Source organism: Dendrobates tinctorius, unplaced genomic scaffold (assembly GCF_039654945.1).
Source record: "Dendrobates tinctorius isolate UK_male_01 unplaced genomic scaffold, ASM3965494v1 ptg000020l, whole genome shotgun sequence".
Taxonomy (NCBI): domain Eukaryota; kingdom Metazoa; phylum Chordata; class Amphibia; order Anura; family Dendrobatidae; genus Dendrobates; species Dendrobates tinctorius.
Window position 1 is genome coordinate 43,068,935 of NW_027361688.1, and position 11,066 is coordinate 43,080,000.

At 43.1% G+C, this 11,066-nt stretch overlaps 1 protein-coding gene across 4 annotated transcripts in view; it reads left to right on the forward strand.

The window, feature by feature from the left end:
- The window catches only part of LOC141083655 (uncharacterized), a 319,881-nt gene that overhangs the window by 174,917 nt on the left and 133,898 nt on the right, over positions 1-11,066 (forward strand). Inside the window, exon 2 of one of the 4 annotated variants that reach the window (XR_012230779.1) lies at positions 4,924-5,194. The exons of the other annotated variants lie outside the window; for them this stretch is intronic. The gene's annotated coding sequence lies outside the window, so the exon portion shown is untranslated. Of the gene's footprint in view, positions 1-4,923; positions 5,195-11,066 lie in introns of those variants that run through there. 4 annotated transcript variants of the gene reach the window in all.

Genomic DNA, 11,066 nt, shown 5'->3' on the forward strand with positions numbered 1-11,066 from the left:
CCGCTGTTTACCTTGGATACTAGCTGGGAGCTGGATGGTCGTTGCTCTCCTGCCTGCCACACGCAGCGATGCGTGCTGGCTAGTGGGAGACCAATGACCCAAAAGAAGTCCAGAGCTTTCAAGAATGATCAGCGATACCCGGCAGGGGGGGGCGGTCGCTGATAGATGTCACATACAGTGATCTCGCTGGTGAGATCACTGTTGCGTCACAAAACTTGTCACTCAGCAGCGATCTCGCTAGCGAGATCGCTGTGTGTGATGGGGGCTTAACCTCCTGCATGATTAGAATTTGTAACCTATCTTCAGTAATTGCTTTGGTTTTGCACACTCCAGCTGGCAGTGCCTGTGATCTCTGGTCATGTGACCCTGATGACATCCCAGGTCCTTCTGCACTTCTATGTTGGTGCCCTCTTATGATTGGTCAGTACATTAATAGGAGAAGTACACACCCCCAATGAAAACTTTATGATTACATCCACTTGGACTTAAGTAAAGTTAACTCATTAAATATTTGATTGCTAATATCTACACAATGGAGAGGCGAAATTAAAAGAAACTAAAAACTTTATTCTGCTATGCGGCCACTATTACATGGTGAGAGCAGTTCAACACGCCACTTGGCAAGTGAAAAAGTTTTAAATACTAGAGTAGGACTGTCCCACAAGGGTTGCCGTGACGTGGCAGGATGGCTTGTACATTATTTTGATCAAAATTATGTTTACTAAATACCCTTATTATTATTATTACCTTTATGCATTATTTGCAGTATATTTTTTACTTTTTAGTTCAGGATATTTGTGTTTTTTGTTTTCTCTATGAAATATTGTGTGAAAGGTCCTCAACTTCTGAGACTCCATTAACCACTTGACACCCTGTAATGTACATACAGGATGTAGGGTGTATAGGACAAACTCAGGAGCAGAGGTGTTATCTGCTTATAAGGGCTCATACTCACATGCGAGAAACTCGGACGAGTCTCGCATCTTAATACCGGCACTCGGATCAGAGCGTTCAGCTGCATGTATTTCTCTGGTCCTGAGTGTCGGTGGCAGTGCCGGGTATTGACGTGCGAGACTCGTCTGAGTTTCTTGCAGGTGAGTATGAGCCCTAAGGGCTCATACTCACTGGCGATAAAATTGGACCATTGCACTCTGACCAATGTTAGTGAATGGGTGACATCTCACTTGCGATTTTTTTCTCATCTAAAATCGGTCTAAGAAAAAAATAGCAGCATGCTGCGATTTGCAGCAATTTTTGCCAATACAAGTCAATGGGTGTGATTAAAAAAACGGACCATCCGTTTTCCATCCGTTTTAAACGGATACATTACCATTCTGTGGTATAGAACACTGTAAATGGTCCTGTAACTGACTGAAGAAAAATAGTTGCTGGGAAAAAAAAACGGATTGCAAATGGATGTAAAATGGAAGGAAAACGGATGTAAAACGGATGGAAAGATTAAAAATCACATAGAAATCGCATGACACTCGCATAACACTCCACCCTTTTTTACAGTCCAGAAATCGGACCGTTTTTTTAATCGCCAATGGGTATGAGGCCTAAGGCCGGGATCACACACAGCGAGATACGGCCGAGTCGCGCAGGTTAAAACCAAGTTCTGGCGCCGGCACTCCGGAGCGGAGCGTGCAGCCGCACAGCAATACATGGAGCTCCACGCTGCACTGCGGAGTGCCGGTGCCTGAGCTTGGTTTTAACCTGCGAGACTCGACCGTATCTCGCTGTAGTGTGACTCCGGCCTAATAGTAGTAACAGGAACCAACTCCGATTGTTGCTGTTTAACCATTTAAATGCTGCTCTCAATCAATTAGATATTTTTGGGAGTTGATGTGCTAATTTGGCAGCTCTTAAGGCTGGGGCTTCAGCACATTATACGCTGCTAAATTTCAGATACTAGTTCTCTTAAGGGGACTAAAAAAGAAAAGTAAATATAAAAAAGATATATAAAAATAACAATTTAAATCACCCTGTTTTTCCCATTTAAAAATCAAGAAATTAAAAAAAAAACATATTTAGTATTATACTGTAAAATTATTAAAGCAATATGTTAAGTGCCAAAGAGAAAAAAAAAGAACTATAGAATTCTAATTTTTTCAGACATGACCCTTGCCCCCAAAATGCAATTAAAAAGTGATAAAATACGTTGTATGTACAATAGTAACAGTAGAAACTTCTCAGCACACAAAAATCAAGCTCTTGTACAGGAATGTAAAAAAATTACTCTCACAAAATGGGCACACAAGTTTTTTTTATTTTTGCAAAGTTCAGAGTTTTTTTCTTTAACACGCAAAAACTAAAAAAAAATAATAATAATAAAAATATATAGGTATATAAAAATTACAAGTTTGGTATCGCTGTAATCATACTGACCTGGAGAATAACATTTATAAGACCATATTGTAATTTTTGCAGCACAATGAAAAATGAAAACAATGGCAAAAAAACACTACTGCAATTGAGCAGTTTTTCACCATTTCGCCACAGTTAGAATTTTTATTCCATTTCCAACCTCACATATGGTTTGTAAATGTTGCTAATAAACCAAATTTGCAGTGGGAGTTGAATAATTTTCATTGCATCTGTATTCTCCCCTTCCGGCACCAGAGTCATGCCGGTTTTTTATTCCCTTACTTTAACCATAGACAAATTTGGTAAAAAAAAAAATTAATAATATTGTGAATCACACATCTTATTTTGTAAGAATATGCTCCGTGATTTTTAGTGAAATGTTTTGACAAGTTGAGGAATGTTACTGAATATTCCAAAAATATTTTTTCTTGATGTACAGAGAGCACAACTGACACGATATTGATTCCTAGCGTCTGCAGGCGGTGTGTACGCGTGTTCTCCATAACTTACATAGTTTTTGTAAAATCTCACTCCTTGTAAAGCCAGAAGAAAGAACAAACTTTAACCAAGCGTAGACGCATCAGACATCAGATGAGACGGAGGAGAAAGGGTTTCTTAAAGTAAAAAAAACTGCAAAAGTTCTGCAGAATTTACATGTGTCCGCATTGTAAATCAGATATTAGGAATGGATATATATGTTTTGTAAAAGTTTTCTGTGAATAATATTTAGCATGCAATTTTTACTATACTATATTTTTATGTTTTAAAGGGTTTATTTTTGTTTAATTGGAGTCTTAAAGAAGGTCAACCCACCTTAAAGGGAATCAGTCTGTAGGGATAACCCATCTAAGCCATGTATATGGGCATGCAGGTCATAGAAAGTTTAATACATTCATACCTTGATATCTGTAATCCGTTTTCTCATTCCAGAGAAATCCACATTTTTCTTCATTTTTAAATGAGCTGTTAAAATATATGGAACGGACATAAATCTCCCTGAGAATCTGCCTCCAGAGCTTATTTTAAATGAAAGGGGGTGTTACCGGTGCTAGACACATAATGACTGACAGTCTGCTTTCCTGATCTACATGTCTCACATTGGTAACTGCCCCCTTCATTTTCTGGAGGCGGGTACGCCACAAAATTTAGCACATTTTTTAAAAATGCAAGACACACTTTTTTCTACCAAATTTGGGAGGAAAAGGGGTGTGTGTGTCTTATAATCCGAAGTTACATTACAGGGGCTTGGAAAAAATGTCTCTCAAGATTTCAATCTGAGCATGCACCACCACCGGTGGACATTTTCCCTAAGCCCACCGCAGGGAAATTATTGAGATTGGGGACTCTGCTCATCGGAGCTTATTGTTTTATATTATTTATTTATTATGCATTGCTTATATAGCGCTATCATATTTTACAGTGCTTTATAGACATTATCATTGCTGTCCCCAATGAGGTTCACAATCTAAATTCCCTATCAGTATGTGCTTGCAATGTGGGAGGAAATCCGAGAACCCGAAGGAAACCCATGCAAACACGGGGTGGACATACAAACTCCTTGCAGATGTTGCCCTTGGTGTGACATGAACCCAAGACCCCAGCGCTGCAAAGCTGCAGTGTTAACCACTGAGCCACCGTGATGTCAAGCCCAGGGTCCGCACCATTGTGCCACTCCTGCTGCCATCGGCCTTCTGAATAAGTGACCGTGCCTCCTATGACCCCACTCCACCACTGCTGCTTTTGGGTAAGCTACCATTAAAAAGGACCATCAAGATATTTTATTTAAAACATTTTTTTTCCTATTTTCCATCCCAAAATTTGGGGTGCGTCTTATGGTCTGCAAAATACCGTATATATCTAACGAAACATTCCCCCTTAGACTTCCTTTTACTTAGCTAAATCAGATCTCTTGCCTTGCACTGATGAGGGGCAAACACCCCGAAACACATGCCTGGTTTGGCTTTTTATCATAAGTCATGTGGCAAGGCTTGTTAAAGGATATGTACTTTTAGAAAATGCACGAAATAGAGCATCGAGACACTACAAGAAATTAGCAAAAAAATAACAAAAATAAAAAGTTGAAAGGTTGGAGATCGCTATAACTGAGGAGGGCTCTATTTCAGCTGATGCTTAGGGGCCCTATGCTGACTTGTTGTTAACTCCTTAAGCTGACAGCATTACATCAACTTATAGCTACACCTGTGCTATGACTTTCTCATGCCTGGCCGGTATCCCCCAATGATGTTCATGTCTGTGTACTTGATCAGCAAGAAGTGTTAAAGGTCACCCTGTAAAGGACTCATACACCTTCTGAATGGAATACAGAGGTAAACTGACCTTTCTACCATTACTTGTTAGACAGACAAAGGCCTGAAAGGTTGCAATATCCCACACTAGGCCTCGTGACAATGAAATGCGTGCGGCATCTCTGTGCCGTGAATGGTACCAGTGTAACTCATACAGACAGCCGTGTTTTACAGAACGCCAGAAGGCAGGGTGTGGTGGCACAGATCAGACATAGCTTTGTGCTGGCATTTCTTTTTTTTTTTATCACAGGCAGATGTTTCGCACTAGCAAAGCTGCCTTAGAAGAAGAAAGGATGGAGAGCAGCTAAACTAAGACGAAAAGGAAATGTGAGAAGCAAATGAACCTTACAAGAACACAATAAACACCTCGGAGCCCCCAACACTCTGCCTCAGCTCCCCCTGCCTTCCACCGCTTCACGTAAGACAAACCTGCCTTCTCTCTGAAGTCAACGGTTCAAAGGCTCCTCTGTTCTGTCTCCCTCTCATCATCCAAGCTGCGCTCTATAGGAGTCAGAGCTAACTCTGCCTTGCGCAGGAAATGCAAATGAAGCAGATGTTGCGACGTCTTTCTTTTTTTTTTTTTTCTTTTTTTTTCATTTTTTCCTTTTTATTCTCATACAATTATCAAGGAATAAAGAAAAAAAAATGCAAAGGAGAAGCATATGAAACAATCAGCAATTATTATTTTTGTTGTCTGCAAAATGTGCTGTATCAGAGGAGTTTGGGAACAAAGTCGAAAAAAAAAAGAGAAGGTCTTTTAGATTCTGGATACAATTGCGTCACCGGAGTGGAACAGATGGGCCGGGGGCGCAAGCAGATGACAATTTCCAAGGGGTCGGCACGGAGTTCTAATGGAGATTACGTTTCATTGCATTTTATTGTAATGATTTCCCTCAGAATTGCCGTGCAGTAACCTTTTGATTGAGTTATTATAGGTGGAGCCCATTTTTATATCCTTTAAGGGGAGCTGTCTTGTTATACGTGGCGTCCAATCTGCAGGCATTCATTATGTTATAGGGCAGATGGAGTTGAGCAGATTGATACATGGTTTTGTTAGAAAAGATTCAGTATAAGTTGTATTTTATTCATCTAAAGGAAATCTGCCCCTAAGTTATTGCTTCTTAATCTGAAAGCAGCAACATTTCAAGGCAGAGACCCTGATTGCAATGATATATCATTTGCTGGGCTGCTTGCTGTAGTTTTGATAAAATCACAGTCTTATCAGCAGGAGATTATCACTGGAGGACTAGTAAACCTGCTGCCATGTATTTCAACCCCGCCAACAACACTAATTAGCTTTCTACTGTGGTGTAATAACCACTGAGTCCGCTAGGGGGTGCTGTGTGGATGTCCCAGGAGAAAGGATGAATATCAGAATACGGAATTGCTGTTATGGATCCCAAAGTGGGTGGCTTTGGGATGGGGACTTATGTGTTGTTCAGCAATGATATTGCCGAGGTGTTGCTTCAATGTATAAGGGAGAAGTCTCCAGGTAACTAGAGAGATGGGTGGCCCTGGTTACATACAAACCCACCCAAGGGTGTGTTTAAGAGTGTCATAATAAAGTATATGTGTGGCTGTGTGTAATAGGACCTTTAGTGAGGTCATAGCCATGTGATCACCTGTGGGTGTGGTTATGGACCATATAAGGTACCTGAGGTCCGGTCACATGAGAGAGAGCGCATGGATCTGATTGGGCTATGTGGAAGGTCCCAGTAGGCCTATGTGGAGGAAGGTGTACTACCTTCCTGAAGACCACATGCTGAGGCTGCTGACCCGGTGAGGCCTGTGGATATTGGCTGTATGGGAGGACGGATAAGCCTCCTGTGTTTGCTGAGGCTCCAGGACTGAGCCTGAAACAATGGACACTTATACTTACTTTCACCTGAGCTAAAGGCTATTCCTTATGTTATGTGCTGGTTTATGGGTTATGGAGCAATAAACCCTATGAACTTTTAAAGGAACGTGCCTCCTGATTGTCTCCCGTTGCTCCTGAGCTAGTTGAATCCCTACAATTGGTGACAGACTGCGGGCAGCGGTTCCAAGAAGCACATGTTGCCGTACTGGCGGCTCTGAGCCAGGAGAGCAGACAGTCTGGAAAATCGTGAGTAATACTGACCGAGGTCAGAGAAAGTGACTGTATTGAGATTTGTGGGATACCTCTGAGAAGAGGCGTCCAGGAACCTGTGTGGCTGACACCAGCAGGTAACAGACAGGAGTATGTGTTGTACTGACCGGGGTCAGTGATAAAGACTGTGTGTACCTAGAGGGCTCAGTGAGCAAGGTCCTGGAGGGTCAGTGTTGGGAGATTCTAGGAGAATTGTCTCCCTGGAGCATGTGGTATGACCTTGGACCTGGTGAGGCGTGAGTGTTGGGCAGTCTCAGGCGGAGACGGATGTCCTGAAGAGCACCCGCTGAGAACCTGGACCTGGTGAGGCCGGTGTGTTGGGAAACCCTGGGAGAAGGGTTGGCTCTCTGAATAGCACCCGGTGCGCCCTGTGTGTTGGACGGTCTCAGGCGGAGACGGTACGTCCTGAATAGCACACAGACAGGACACGTGAGTTTTTTGTGTGGTTTTTTTTTTCTTTTTCCTCTTTTCCTCTGCAAAACCTGAGGTCTGGTCACATGAGAGAGAGCATGGATCTGATTGGGCCATGTGGAAGGTCCCGGTAGGCCTATGTGGAGGAAGGTGTGCTACCTTCCTGAAGACCACATGCTGAGGCTGCTGACCCGGTGAGGCATGTGGATATTGGCTGTATGGGAGGGCGGATAAGCCTCCTGTGTTTGCTGAGGCTCCAGGACTGAGCCTGAAACAATGGACACTTATACTTACTTTCACCTGAGCTAAAGGCTATTCCTTATGTTATGTGCTGGTTTACGGGTTATGGAGCAATAAACCCTTTGAACTTTTAAAGGAACGTGCCTCCTGATTGTCTCCCGTTGCTCCTGAGCGAGTTGAATCCCTACACTACCTATGCACAATGTACAGAGGTCTAACACTCAGTGGTGTCGGAGGGTATAAACAGGGCTCAGCATTCAGAGAACTGCTAGTTCAGCAGCAAATAAAGCAGTGATTTTATAAAAAAGGCAGCAACCAGCAAAGTACCGTAATACATCGCTGGAATCAGAGTCTACCCCTACATCCAATGGGGTGGCAAAAACTGGTGACAGATTCCCTTTAAATCTCTGATCTCATCGTGTTTAGTAGTTTTGTGGGCTGTCCTACTTAGTGATTGACAAACCTTTCCTATAGAGCTAGCTGTCAATCACTCAGTGGGAGTGAGGATTATGCCTATGTCTGACACCTCTGTCAGTGACTTATCTACCATAACATAAGAACAAAAGGATTGGACATTAAAATGCATCATGGCTAAGACTTTTTTCCCATGATGTCTGCCTTTTGACGAAGAGTCGGGACACCCCTATAGATGACTGGTCACTCTCGATATAACCAGAAGGTTCAGCTAATATCGTTAACATAGATCTTTGGGAACAACAATATTCATCTAAGAATTACAAAGCTGCTTTTTTGTGAGATCTTTATATCAATAACTATTGGCCAATGTGCCAGCTCCTTGGTCACCATCAATACATACGTGAGAACCGACATTGTCTTCTCCAACTTTGCTGGTAAAGCTCATTCACTGTTCTGCTTTATGAATGCTATGATCAATCTTCAAGTAGCGGAAATGTGACAGACTGTTCTGCCTGTGAAACAGATGTCATTATCACACGGGGCCCAGTTTTCCGAATGATTCATAGGCTAACCATGATCAAAATACTTTTTTTTTTGTCAAACAGTATAAATGAAATATTACTGATATTTTTTGGCAGTGTAATGTGTTCAGCTGTAAATTTAACCTATTCGTTGATGTTACAAGAACTAGAAGATGGGACACCAAGGTGGAATCTTCTATACAAAGGCTCTTGTCTTGTTCCTCCATCCTTCTTGGGACAGTTGCATTGCCAGGGAGAAGCCGAACCCAGAGTAGAGTTTAATCTTCCATTGGGGATTGAATGAACCCGAGTTTGGTGTCCCTCCTTACAGAACATCCAATACTTTAATGGAACTCCTGGCAATGCGTTACGTACCTATAATACAGTCTTGAAGGTTCCTCATTTACTGTACAAATCACAGAAAGGATTGAAAAATAAATTACATACATGACACGATAATGGCACAAGGAGACTACTGGTACTGTCACACTTAGCTATGCACCAGCGATATGACGCGGTCAGGATCATTGGGGCATCGCTAAGTGGTCGCTAGTGAGCTGCCACACAGGCAGATCTCACCAGCGACATAGCAGCGGTCGGGGGTCGTTATTTACCTGTCAGACGAGGCGATCCTGACGTCCTCCCGCCCGCGTTCACGCTCGTCGGCGCCACAGGAAGCCCAGCAGGAAGCTGATGACGAGAAACGGTCCAGGACGTTCTCGCGCGATCAGCGATAACCAGCGGGGGAGCGGTCGTAGGTAAGTATCACACATAGCAATATCGCTAGCAATATCGCTGCTACATCACAAAACCAGTGACGTTATAGCGATATTACTAGCGATATCGTTTAGTGTGACAGGCCCTTACTGGTTACAGGTCACAATTAAGAATACAATAAGCTTGATAGCTATAATTCACTATAGACTGTGCAATTCAAGGGAGTCGGTCAGCACATTTTACATATGGAAGTAATAGCATGGTTGTAAAGGTGCTTTTCCCCCAATAAAAAGGATTCCTTTTTTGCAGATGTCCGAATTACCAGTCTTAAGAAAACTAGGAAAGAAACCATATGCAAATAAAGTTGAAAGTGTGCGTGGGGCATGTCAATGCATTTGGAAGATGTCCATGTGCATGGATGCTCCCCTGTACACTTCCATATGTTTATTCATAACTGGTACATCGGATCTCTACAGAAAAAGTAATTTGGGCGACAAGCGCCTATAGCGCCATACCACTGCTGTCATAATGAAAATTTTGCTGACAAGTGCCATGGAGCAGCCAACCTACCATTACATGCCCTTCGCAAATTTCTCCGAGGCTAAAATCTCACGAGACTATCCTAGTAGATCTTTATGATGTTCCCTAGTGTGGTGTAGTAACCACTGTGTCCGCCAGGGGGCGCTGTGTGGATGTCCCAAGAGAACGGATGAGTGGCAGAATCCTGAAGGATAGTTATGTATCTCAAAGTGGGTGGCTTTGAGATGGAGACTTGTGTATGTGTGATCAGCAATATCATTGCTGAGGTGTTGTTTCAAAGTGTAAGGGAGAAGTCTTCAGGTAACTAGAGAGATTGGTGGGTTCTGATTACCTACAAACCCACCCAGGGGTGTGTCTGAAAACCCTGTAGTAAAAGGCTATGTGAGTGTGTGAAGGACCTGTGATGAGGTCATAGTCACGTGACCCGATGGGCGTGGCTACAGACCTGGTTGGTCCAGTGTGGAAGGTCCCGCTGAGACAGAGCTTCCTGCCTGACAGCACGTGTGAAGTGGCTGTGAGTAATGGCGACGCGTGCCTGTTAGTTTCCTGGAGGGAATGGATGCATGCAGCATGGAGGAACAGCCATGAGAGAACCCTGACGTGGGTGAGATAATTAGGAAGGCTGAAGAGCCTGTGTTTGCTGGACATTGCTAAGGCTGGTTTCACATTTGCGTTTTTTTTCGCGGTAATTTAGCGCTAAATAGCGCATGCGTTTTTTTCCCTATACTTTGCATGGGATGCGCTTATGTGCGCATACACATGCGTTTGTACGCGTTTTACCACGCATGCGTTTTTTTGCGGTATGCGCTCGGGCACACAAAATGCAACTTGTTGCATTTTTTGTGCGTCCGATTTGCCTCAAAAAAACGCATGCGTGCGCAATGCGTTTTTTTACAGCAAGACACCCATTATAAGTCTATGGTGAGCATATGTGCGCATTGGCATGCTTATGTATGCGTTTTTTTGCACATGCGTTTTTTTTTTTACCATTAGTTTAGACAATGGAATTTAGGGGTTTGGGTAAAGTTAGGGTTAGTTAAGGGGGTTTAGGGTTAGGGTCAGGGTTAGGGTTAGGGTTAGGGTTAGGGTCAGGGTTAGGGTTAAGTATGGTTTGGTTAAGGGTTAGGGTCAGGGTTAGGGTTAGGGTCAGGGTTAGGGTCAGGGTTAGGGTTAAGTATGGTTTGGTTAAGGGTTAGGGTCAGGGTTAGGGTTAAGTATGGTTTGGTTAAGGGTTAGGGTTAGGGTTAGGGTCAGGGTTAGGGTTAGGGTTAAGGTTAAGTATGGTTTGGTTAAGGGTTAGGGTCAGGGTTAGGGTTAAGTATGGTTTGGTTAAGGGTTAGGTTCAGGGTTAGGGTCAGGGTTAGGGTTAAGTATGGTTTGGTTAAGGGTTAGGGTCAGGGTTAGGGTTAGGGTTAGGGT